General features: G+C 37.6%; 1 protein-coding gene across 2 annotated transcripts in view; it reads left to right on the top strand.

The window, feature by feature from the left end:
- peak1 (pseudopodium-enriched atypical kinase 1) overlaps positions 1-12,934 on the top strand; it is a 103,377-nt gene that overhangs the window by 43,401 nt on the left and 47,042 nt on the right. Inside the window, exons 1-2 of one of the 2 annotated variants that reach the window (XM_082542094.1) lie at positions 622-690; positions 6,079-6,155. The gene's annotated coding sequence lies outside the window, so the exon portion shown is untranslated. Of the gene's footprint in view, positions 1-621; positions 691-6,078; positions 6,156-12,934 lie in introns of those variants that run through there. The other variant, XM_082542093.1, reaches the window with a different exon arrangement.

Genomic DNA, 12,934 nt, shown 5'->3' on the forward strand with positions numbered 1-12,934 from the left:
AAACGTCTATCACATTTGTAAAACAGACCAGAGGTTGCCTATGAAGGAATCAATATCAATGTGGGGGGAAGATGACAGCTGCTCGACTCTGTCCCTGCCTGCAAAATGTAAAGGTTAAGAGGCATCATGAATTTGATAGGCCTCTTTGGGAATTCAACTCTGCTGGAAGGATCCAGCTCAGCCTCATTCTCTAATTTCTTCCCTTTTTTTTTATCATCTTCCTGAACAACATGAGGAGTTCTTTGCTGGCCTGGAAAACGGGACCGTTGGGGACTGAATATGAATTACTTCTTCAAAGAAAAGGGGGAAAGGCCAAGTCTATCTTGCCTCTAGCTGTCATCCTCTTCATTTTTTTTTACCCTACACATTTTTTCTATTTTCCACCTTCTCTTCTTTAAATGTAAAAAGCCAAGCTGATTACATTCTTACTGTCATATGTGTGTCCTCTCTTTTTCCTCTACCAGTCTCCTTTTCTCTGCCTCTCTTCTGTTCTGTTTTGGCTCCCACATCATAACCCCCCCATACCTCTTCCCTCCCTCGCTCCTCACATTACGCTCCAGCTTTTCCTCTCTGCGTCCCTCCCTTCTCTCTCATTCATACACTGGCTTCATCTCTGCTCCATTAGTTATGCAGCTCTCTCTCCCTCTCACTCGTCTGCTCATCCACTGACCGGATAAATACCACTGCTTTGTAAGTAGTTCTCAGTTTTTCTTGTTGTTGGTGTTGTTCACTCCCAACTCTCTCCTCTTCACATCCTCCAAGGCTTCAGCAACTGTTGCTGTCTGTTCAGAATGGCAGAGGCTTGCTAGCATGCTGATGTGCTCAGAAACACAGATGGACAGGGTGATCCACAGAGGAGGGTGAGCAAAGGGACAGATCAGATGAAGTAAAGGCAGGGAGCCAGAGTGCGCATCATTACCGTCTCCCGTCTTGAGTGTCAAGCTTTTGGAAAAAAAGAGAGTTTGGGTGCTTGACCAAACTCTTCCTCTAATTAAGCAAGGAAGTGTGGCTTTGGACAAGCTGGGTCACATTTTAATGAGAGCTCTTTATACACTGGAATAGCTGCAGCCTTCTTAGTTGCACAATGAGACAGTTTCAGTGTCTCATTGCTGTTCTGCTTTACATTTTTCTGTTCATGTAACGTAAGCTTTACAAGTCAAAAATTAAGGTTAATGTTCTGCTTCCTGATATTTTTTGTCTGATCCGTATGAGTGTTGAATTTATCTTGTAAAATTGATTTTAATATTAGTGCCAATATACTGATCGCAAACAAATTTCAGTAATTAATTAAATAATTCAAATTAAAGTGCATGAGCTTTTTGCTCCTTGGGTCCCCTCCTCTTTATTTATCAGAGTGCTCTGCTGTCTGCTTGGGAGTGGCATCCGTAGTAAAAGTTGTTTTTTTTTCTTTAGCATGAATGAAGTTTTAATGAAACTTTAAATAAAAAGCCAGCATTCTGTTGAAGTGGAGAAATGACTGATTCAATAACCGTTTGCTCAAATGTGAAGAATAAAAGTACTTGCTCAGCTGTGTTTGGAGGAGAGTCATGATGCTAATTCTGTCTGATTGATGTTTGTTTGGTGGTTTATTGGTCACTATTTTTGCTCTATGTGTATTGGATAATCACAGTCCTCCTCTAGCAGATTTCTTTCTATTAAGGAAGAAATCTGTGTCTTAGCTGATGTTGCACAGCCTGACCCCAAAGACATGTAATTTTGTTTATAATTCAGTCCACATCCCTGTGCACAGTTCTAGACTCTTTATATCTTTACATATATTTTAATGGGCAGTGACTCTGCATTACAAGTTATTCAACCTCAAAATTTTCATCTGGCTCGCAGGTGAATTAAAGGCTAATGTTATATATGATGTGACTGTCAAGATTGAGCAGAGGAAGCTTCCTTTATTTTATAACATGAAAGCACTTTATCTGCACAACTGTACACAAACTGTTCAGAGAAGAAACAGTTAACTGGTATTATGCCTGTAATAAAATTGCTAGCACTGACCTGTAGTTTGACGTTAGCTGAGCTGCTGTGGGAACAGCTCTATGCTATGGTACATTAGAACAGCCCATCCAACCAATCCAACTGGCTGGAGGCGCTGCAGGAAGTGTAGGAGAAACTTTCTCAGGGGTGAATTGACAGCTGGAATGCCAAAGGTCTGCAAGCCTGTAATTGCTCCAAATGAGCAATTTGGGGACACCAAAGCTTAAAGGAGAAAATCAGTCATAAACTTTGCTTTGTATTAACTATATTTTCTACTCAATTTGCAAGTCATTTGATGAATAAAACTACAGAAGACAAAGTTTACTTGGGGGAACAAAGAGTAGTGAAATGTTCCGGGTGACCCTTTTCTGTGTGTGGAGATTTCCACAAATACTCAAGTTGCGTTTTGATAGTTATGTGCTAAAACACTGCACGTATAATCGACGTGAGTAATGGTTTGCACATGGACTGCTACAATATTGAGAAATTGATGATGAACACATTCTCCTGCTTGCTGGATCTGGACTGTGAAATAAATCTAGTAGTCTTTGACCTGATGAGCCTTCCAGTTTTGAGGTCATCTTGATATGCGCACATCCAGGGCAAAACAGTCTAAATACTTATTTTTATTTGTAAAAAAATCATACAGAATGATTTCAGACTCAAAAAACCAAACTTCAGTGATTTTAACTCCCACCCAAAGTCTTGCCTTGAGCCATCTCGAGCTGTGCCAGTGCTTTTCAGTGAGCGCTAGCCAACAAGGAGGGTTTTTTTTTTCTTTCTTTCTGCTGTGTCAAGTGCTGCCATGCTCTTTAAGAAGACCAGATCAGAAATTCTTTGAGCATCAGCTGATGGCAGAAAATCAGTCATTATCTTCAGGAGAACAGCTGAGCTGCATAATGATCTCTAAACACTGAGGTTTTATTCATAAAATCCACATGTTTATCTTGAGCGATTCTTTTTAGACAACTTTTGAAAGGGAGCCAGTCTGAAAAGATTAGGATTTTTCACAGAAACTGTCATATTGAGAGTTCCAGACCTTCCTTTCTTCAAGCTGCAGTCTTGAGAAATACTTTTTGTTACTTATTCAACGGTTAAAGGCCAGTCAGTAGCAGACATCTTACAAGAAAGATCTGTGAATGTAACCAAAAACTGTTCTGACAGGTTTCAGTAATTGCTTGTACACTGGTTGCGCTAATTATTTGGTGTGTCTTTGACATTGTAATAAGATCTGTGAAAACATTTGAGGAAAAACACAAATACCGTTGGGTTTTCTTACATGATTGATATGAGAACTCTTAATTTTTTTTTAGCTCTAGCTCACTTACTATGTTACCATTCACCTAAATAGGGAATAGCACTGGCTGTTCACTGTGGGGATCTGCTCAAGACCAGTAAGCCCTGTCGCTCAAGATGCAGAGTAACTTGTGGATAGTTGTTATGGAAATATAGGCAACATAGAGCCGGATGACAGAACGAAAGAGTAAAGATGATACCGGGGACCATACAATGCTTTATACTGACTGTTCACATGACTGAATCTGCTAGCCGGACTGACCTGCGTGTTTAGTGTCAGTTGCAAATTTCTCAGCCTGTGTGGCGTCAACTGTGCCGCTAAGCTCAGGATTTAAGTGGCGACTTGTCTGTGGTGTTCCACTGAGCCATGTTGTTGTGTAAAAGCTTCCTGTGTTTCTTTGTACTCAACCACAGACTTATACTATATTGAACACACCATATTTAAGAAAAACACAGGCCTTACATTTTAATGCAGGCTTATGTCGCAATCCCTTAAATTAAGTGGAGCATAACCATCAAACCTAGCAGTTTTGTACTTTAGGTGAAGGGGATCTGGGCGGTCAGGTAAAAAAAACCCACTATGTTCTGTGCCAGATATATCCGAGTCTGATTAACTGAGAATCTTTTGACCTGTCAGCAAATAATTTGTTGATGCCTTTGTCCAGTGGTGACGCAGGAGAAGTTTAACAGCATGTTGGATATAAAAACAAGCAACAGTCATATGAGCATATGAGATGCTCAATATGTACTACTATGCAAAAATCTAGAGGGCCATCTTCCGCTACTTTCCTGTGAGTCATTGAAATATAAAAGAGACCCAGACTTCAAGGCATCAACCAGTGTTGTATGTTTAGACACTTTGTTACCGACTGCCTGTTACAAAAACCAACAATTTGTTCCCGTTTCTTTTGTTAAAATGACAAAAATTACTAAATGAATTCCCAAACAGATGAATTCCCAAGCAGCTATTAACTATAAACTTGGCATATCTTGACAAGCCAAACACGCTGCCAATGCAGTAAAACACTATCTGGATAGAAAAACTCACAGTGGAACACTATCAGTCATGGATTGGGCTCCCCAGAGCCCGGACGTCAATATTATTGAAGACGTGCGGGATCGTGTGGCTAGAGAACAGAACAAAAGGCAGCCAACATACAAAGAAGAGCTTTAAATGTCTTTCCGAAAGCCTGGAGATTTATTGAAATTTCTTCTTTTACTGGACTGTCTCTAGCTGTTTTACATGCAGACATGACATAACTGATTGGCTGCTGGCTGACCCAAAATTCATGGGATTGACTGAAAGTTGAATCCCTGCAAATTCCATCTGTTTTGTTTTTCTATTTTACTTACCAGACTAATTGCAGTCATCTGGTCTATCTCCAGTAATGCAGTCAGTACCAGAGACGGCGTAACACAAGGGAGAAAAAGACCACAAAAGTAGTAAACAAACAAAAGTAGTTGTGACCAAGTCTTTTCTAAAACCATAGAAATGAGTCTGCTGGATTATTTAATTTGACATCCTGACTGGTAATGGGCAGAAATATGTGAACCACATTTCAACTCCCAGACCCATGCAGCAGTTTGGGTCGTAACTTTTGGGCTTTTTTTCCTAACAAGTGAGCAAACTGAAGTTTGCCAGTGTCTTTTGTTGTACTAGACCTCATAGTAGAAACAATTCAGAGGTTTCTGCAGTTATGATTCTGGAAAAACATCTAAGTTCAAAGTAGTGTGACCTCAAAGGTTTGCCTCTGATACCAAACATGTATGCTAGCAGTTTTTTCACAGCATAACATCTGAGGATATTTTCTCCATCTTGTCTCCTCATTCAATTTTTGACAGATCTTTTTTTTTCCATTGTAAAGTGAATAAATGAACAAAAAAAGCGGAGCCCCTGAGATGACTGCTGTTATTTTTATCCTCCTAAAAGAGACGCATTGTCCTCGGATGCATTGGTGCAGAGCGGTTTATAGTGATTGAATTCTTAATACGGGGGGATGCTTTTGCATTATTTTCCTAAATTTTCCTTAGTCGCATAGCAACAAATAGTACAGCCACATATATTGCACCTAATACAACACCTTGAACAGATTGTACAGTTAAATAGGGGCGTTAGAATGAAGAAATGGAGGTATCATATTCAGTTCAAGGTGCGTGGAGAAAGGAAAAAGTATGTAAGAGTTTTATTGTAAACTACATAAATAATCATAACAGTGAAAAATGATTCCACAGTTTTTATATTTTGATGAACTTGTACATGCATGTTGAAGCGCTTACAAAGTCAAGTACATACAGTATATCTGTAAAACCCCAGTAAAACAGGTTAGCTTAATGCCAACAACATACTTTTTTGTACTGTTTAACAAGAAGATTGATTGAAAAGTGTTCGTCCAACTGTAGGATAAACACGAGAGACTGATGCTAAGAACAAGCCATCGGGGCGACTTGAAACTCAAATGAGTTGATATTCACTGTGTTTTCTTCATTTGTTTAATAGATTGTCGTCTATGGCTTTTGGATGACTTTGCCTGGGTGATCAGTGTACCAGTAAATCTGATATCTGCTCTGTTACACTGCCAGAACAATGACTTGCTCTGAAAATGAGCCTCAATGTTTAGAGATCTGCTTTAGGCAAAGCAACAAAATGCTCTCTCCCCTTCTTTTCCTCCATCTTTGTTTGACTTTGTCTGTCTTCCCTTCCCGTCGCCCACCCCTTATTATTCCCTTCGTCACACTGTCGTGCATTTTGTTTATCTTGTCCTTCTCTGCCTTCTGTGTCTCTGTCATCTGCAGGTTCCAGCAGTAGCTGTTCTCTGCTTCACCAACTGGGACTCCATGGCTGGCAGTGGTGCTGCTTGATTCATTGCACTGTGAGTTTGCTTCTGGTTTGTCTGAGAATGAGTGTGTTGGTCTGTTTGTCTCTCTGTGTTTTTCTCATGCACTTTTCTTGGTTGTTAGGTGAGCCCATACAGAATAATACACTTTAACTCATCAAAAACCAAAGTCTCGACTTGTCCTTTGTAGTGTGTGCCTCTCCAGTGTTTTATTTGCAGTTCTGTTTTGTCACTTCTTCAAGTCGATACCCAAAGAGTCTGATTTCTCCCCACGGATTGAAGTCTTTCTGTGATTCGTCTCTTATTTTTCTTTCACCGTTTTGCTATTTCTGTTCCCTGTGCTGCATTTGTACTGAAATACTGTCTCTCTTCAAAGCAGAAACTGTATACACGCTGCCACTGTTCACCACTTGATGACTTACTGGTTGTCATATTACAGCTCCTAGCATTGCAGTTTGCCTATTAGTGCAATACTCTATCCATATTATGGCATGTAAGATATCTATAACAGCTACTGTAGCACTTTTTCCTTTCATAACTGGCTTTGTGAAAACTGACCTGAATAACTGAAGTAGCAGCCAATGGAATCATGTATAGGAAGTGAAGGCATATAGATCGTCTCGGGGCATACTTGAAGATGCAAATACTCTGCTTTAATAACTCATGTATGCTGTTTTTCCCCCCTGTGGTAAATTAAATCTCCTAGTAAAAAGTACTTAAAATATAGCCATCACCTCCTCCGCCTATATAAATTCAGAAGCCATGAATGCAGCAGTATTTTTTTTATCTTTGGCTTTAGTGCTAGACACACTTTTTCAATTAGTCTGGTGTTGGATGGGAGATGAGCTTACTTTTTCCTTTCAGTACCACTCGTTTTTGCATTCATGCATCCGATTACCTTTTAAATGGAGGAACATTGTGATAGTTTTGAATTGATTTGATAGTAAATTGATTGTATTTAATGTGTATATTGTTTAGGATGAGTTTGATACTTGCAGTAAAAATTAAATAGTGATTATCCGACATCTCTGTGACATTATGTTTTGCACATATGTTTTGAAAAAGAACAATGAAAACTAGATTTCCTACAAAGTAAACATTAGATTTTATAGGGGTTATATATGTTAAATGTTAATTCCTGATTCACCCTCTCTTTCATTCATTCATTTGGTCTCAACATATTTTTCACAGCTGTACCTTTGCAAACACATGGGTATCTATTTCTTGTGCTTGGCACTAGAGCTCATCCGATAGATCTGCCGATTTTAGCTATTTGCTGACAAATGCCAGTACAGCTGATGAATGAACACCTAAAAAGAAAAATTAGGAGCTCATGTTGCTACTGTTGATGTTGTGTATTTTGCCCACCAGAGAGAACTTCCCTGCAACATGTGTTTGGAAAGCCATAAACATGACAACCAGGTGATCCGAACAGAGTCAGAGTAGCTGAGTAATCTATGACTTGTGGCAATAAAAATATTATCTTATTAAGGTCTCATAAAAATCTATTCATAACAACTGTTACGTGAGCTTAAAGATGGTAAAACACACAGAGTCTTTTGACCAACTGCAAATATCAAAAGGATGGGACTGATCAGGGAAATGCTGAAATTCATAAACAGTGTTTCTCTTAGTAATCCATGCTGATCCAATTTTTTCTGCTAGTTAAAAGCCTTTTGTTGATGACTAACTTACCTTTGCTAACACTGTCATGCACTTATTACCTCACTAATGATCTCTGTTTCCATATGTCTCAGTGCCAGCTGGATAAAAAGCAGCCATCTGTGCTGCTGTGTCTCAGCAGGTTTAGGTCCTGGTCTGTTTGCATGTGCCTCCATCTCCACAGCTCCCACCACAGATGTTACTGTTTGTGTGGATAATGACAATAGATACTTCATGTGCTGTACTTAACCTTTCACAAAGAACCACTAGTCCTATCTTCTCTGCAACACTTGCTTTTATTTGGTGCATTGTGCTGAGACCTTAAGGCTACATGCGCACTGTGTTGGGTCACTTTTCTTGAAACGAGGCATGGGCTTGAAGCCAAGTAAAATAACAAATATCCTCCCCATATTTTAGCAGGAAAAAGAAATCACAGTAAAAAAAAAATTCTCATAATTTTTGCTGTTGACCTTAATTCCTAAATCTGCTTAGAAAAAGTGAATCATGTGGCAAATGCAAAAATTCCAGTATTGCTGCTGAAATGACACTTTTTCCAAATCTCAGCTATGCCAAGGGGGAAAAGATACTGACTGGCTTTTGTTAATGAGACCCGTCAGGCTTAATTTCACACACTGCACCAATTCAAACTATCCGTGGCTGGTCGGAGGAAGCAAGGGGGAGGAAATGCTTGTTCAGGCGAAGGCAAAGGTGTTGTACAAAGCAAACACAGACTGTCTCTTTCAAAACTTTCCACTCATAGGGATCTTCTTGTCTTTTTCCTGTGTGCATTTTACCTGGACAAGTTAGTGGCGCAGGATGGCATTAGCCCTCTCTTGATGCCTCCGCCTTCTCCAGCATCCATTAGTTTCTGCTGCTGTTAGTTTGTTTTGCACTTGGCAGTTGAGAGCTGGGATGGTGTTATGTTCAGTTTAATTGGATGATGTGGTATTCTCTTCCAAGCTCTAGATGCCAGCATCATTTCTTGGCCCGTGCCTTATCACCATCCTCAAAGCTACAGAAAGAGATTATTGCTCACATTGCAAAAACCGAAGGTCTCTGTCCCCCAAAAGCTAGAAAATGTTGAAAATGATAAAATTGATCAGAGATATAGTTTCTCTTTTCTTTCTCTAACTTTTACTTTCCTGATTTTTTTTCTTTTAATTTATTTATTTTCTGCACCAATATCTGTCACCTCAAAAATACTCCTGGATTTCACACAACACATGAAAACAGCTGTGAGTGCTTTCTAAACTGAAGCCAGATTTTTGGATTAGCATAGCTGTTCTCCAGAGGACACAGTTAGCAGGCAGAGAAACAGACAAAAGCATGGTTAAATCATTAGTGAAATAAGCTTGGCCCCCATTACCATCAGCCTAACACAGTCCAAAACCACCATGGGAAGAGAGAGGGAGAATTTCTTCACTCAAAGAAACACAGTTTCTTTTTATTGATGGTAATTGGGAGCTGTTATCAAATCTGTCCCCCACTTCTCATTTCTCCCAGAGTTGAGCGCTGTAGAAGAAACAGGCGATTGTTCTTTGAAGAAAGTAGGACACATTTTTTCCAGGAGCTTCAGTTCTGTCTTGAGGCTGTTTCTGTCTCTTGGAGCTTCCTATATATTCAGCCTATACATGGAAATGCTTGTCCTCCAGAAAGACTAAAGCCTGGATAGGCAAGTTGTGCAAGAGTAACCATTTTTAATCAGTGCTGTATTTTACATACATGTAATGTATATATACTTTATCACATTGTGCAACTCTCATAGACAACATTTTTGCAAATGACATTGAAAATAAGACTGTAAGTGGACTCCTGATTAACGACATAAGTGACCATCTTCCAATTTTTACAATCTATGATAGGAATTACAAGATCAATAAAATGGACAGTAAAAAAGAGTACAGACGAGTAAGAACAGAAGAAAGAATGAATGCATTTAAAAAAGATTTATTGAAGGAAAACTGGGGTGAAGTATATCAGGAACAGGACGTTAATAGTGCTTATAATAAATTCTTTAGAATATTTACATTACTGTACAATACCAACTGTCCAATAAAGCAATATAGTAGGAAACAGAAATATATGGACTGTCCATGGATAACAAAAGGTCTGCAAAATGCATGTATAAAAAAAAATGCTCTATACAGAGAGTTCTTAAGAACGAGAACTAAAGATGCTGAAATCAGATACAAAAGATATAAAAATAGGTTAACTAATATACTTAGATTTAGTAAAAAGGAATACTATAAGAAGCAATTAGATATAAATAGAAATAATAATAAAAGATTATGGGAAATCCTGAACAGTGTTATAAAATGTGGGACTGGACAAAAGAACTATCCCAAGTATTTCATTTGTAATGACCATGAAGAATACAATATGGATGTTGTGGCAAATAGTCTCAATGAATTCTTTGTAACTGCTGGACCAAATTTAGCAAGAACAATCACTCATCCTGGGAAAGCACAGGAAAAACCCGATACACTGATTGACAGAAATCCATATTCTATGTTTCTCACAGCCGTTGATGAAAATGAAGTTCTTGAAATTGTCAAAAAATGTAAAAATCACAAATCTTTGGATTGTAATGATATTGATATGATAGTGGTTAAAAGAGTCATTGAGGCTATTATAAAACCATTTACATACATCTGTAATTTATCATTTCAAACTGGTCGATTTCCAGACAGAATGAAAATAGCAAAAGTTATACCTCTATACAAATCTGGAAACAAACACCATTTCACAAACTACAGGCCTGTCTCTTTACTACCCCAATTCTCAAAAGTTCTCGAAAAAACTGTTTAAAAACAGACTGGAAAAATTTATAGATAAACATAAACTACTCACTGAGAGTCAGTACGGATTCAGATCAAGCAGATCAACATCATCGGCACTATTAGATTCAATAGAATACATCACAAATTCCATAGACAAAAAGCAATATGTGGCTGGGTTATTCATAGACTTGACAAAGGCATTTGACACTATAGATCATGATATATTAATAAGAAAACTGGAACGTTATGGTGTCAGAGGGGTAGTTTTAGATTGGGTCCGGAGTTATTTAAGTGACAGAAAGCAGTTTGTGAAAATAAATGGTGGTTGCTCCTTATGTATGGACATTGCTTGTGGTGTACCCCAAGGGTCAGTTTTGGGTCCAAAATTCTTCAACTTGTACATTAACGACATCTGTAAAGTGTCCAAAGTATTAAAAATGGTTCTCTTTGCTGACGATACAAACATTTTTTGCTCTGGTGATGATCTGCAGAATTTATTGGAGGATATGACTAATGAAATAAGTAAAGTGAATTTCTGGCTTGATAAAAATAAATTATCATTAAATTTGAATAAATCTAAACTTATGTTATTTGGAAATAGTAGTTTAAATACAAATGCAAAGATTCAAATAAATGGTGTTGATATTGAAAGAGTCAGTGAAAATAAATTTCTGGGGGTAATAATAGATGAAAAACTTAACTGGAGAGCTCACGTAAGATATATTCATTCCAAAGTATCACGAAGCATTGCAGTACTAAACAAGGCAAAACAGGTATTCGACAGAACATCACTTCATATTCTATACTGTTCACTGGTTTCACCATACTTAAGCTATTGTGCAGAGGTCTGGGGCAATAACTATAAAACCACATTACATTCACTTTTTACTCTTCAAAAGAAAGCAATTCGAATCATCCACAATGCAGGTTATAGGGAACATACAAACTCACTATTTTTGCAGTCTGAAATATTGAAAATTGACGATATAGTGAAATTCCAAACAGCACAAATTCTATTCAAAGCAAAAAATAAAGAACTGCCAGGTAATATTCAGAGTATGTTTTTTTTGAAAGAAGGAAGTTATAATTTAAGGGGTTTTTGTAACTTCAAAACAATGAAGGTACGTACTACAAGAAAAGGCTTTTGTGTTTCTGTTCATGGAGTGAAACTATGGAACAGGCTGAATATGGAATTAAAGCAATGTCCAAACATAAAACTGTTCAAAAAGAGTTATAAAAATATGATCTTCTCGATCTATAAAGAAAAGGAAAATATTTAAATTAAGTGAATGTCTCTATTTAAAAACAAACAAACAAAAAATTCATGATGTGATATTATAGTATATAGTATATCAGAAATCTGTTCACTATTTTTATTACAAATTATATCAGTAAGGAAGCTGACTAAATATTAACTGATAATTTATGGGACAGGGGTGGGATTAAATAAGTGTGTACTTCTTCCCACTCCCTTTCAACATGTAAATTAATCAGAATGTTTTTTTGTATGTAATTTGTATAGTATATTTTTTTTTTCTCTCATTTCTTTTCTAAATGTACTTGTATATTGTTCACATGTTGAAATAAATTACCAATCAATCAATCAATCAATGTAAGCTTTTTTATATCTTCCTCCTTCTTTGTTAGTATTTTGCTGTATATACATTATTTGTCTCACACAATTGTATCACCAGAATATTTAGTAGTTATTATTAATTACTGTTTCTTTTAATGGGGATGCCACAGAAAGAGTTTAACAGATGTATTGTGTATAACATCTAGCTGCTTTTGAAAGCAGTTGAAAAGGACATACAGTACCCTCTAGAAGCTTTGATGGCATCCCTCATTTCTTTACATTTCTCTTCCAATGATTCAGTCGTTTTTATAATTTTTTGAAAGTGGTCTTGAGCAATAGCACCTGACTGTTCAGTGTTTTGTCTACACATAACAGGCAACTTCACAAAGAACCAGTTTGTATCCTTTGTTACTACCAGCCTGTCACTAAAATAGATTAATTCCCATTCCTGCTGTTTAATCTATGAAAAATGTCAGAGAACATAGTTTGACAGGTATAACACAGCATTTTTATGCCAACAAGGTGCCAAAGATTTACTGAAACTATCGAAAACTTGGTATATCTCGGCATACTGTGCAGTGTTTTGTTTTTTTTAAACTTAGGAAACTGGACAAGTGGACAGTAGAAGAAGTGCCAGGCCTAAAAAAGCCAGCTGCTGTTCAATGCAGCCTCAGAAGTGGCTGTTGAAATGAAAGCTTTACTGACCTGGTTTCGAAGTTTCTTACTAGTTTTAGAATTTTGTAGCAGAGTAATAGGACAGGAGGGAAGAGGCTGCATGACTTGGCTTTGAATCCTCA

Source organism: Aulonocara stuartgranti, assembly GCF_965226115.1.
Source record: "Aulonocara stuartgranti genome assembly, chromosome: 7".
In the NCBI taxonomy this organism is placed as follows: Eukaryota; Metazoa; Chordata; class Actinopteri; order Cichliformes; family Cichlidae; genus Aulonocara; species Aulonocara stuartgranti.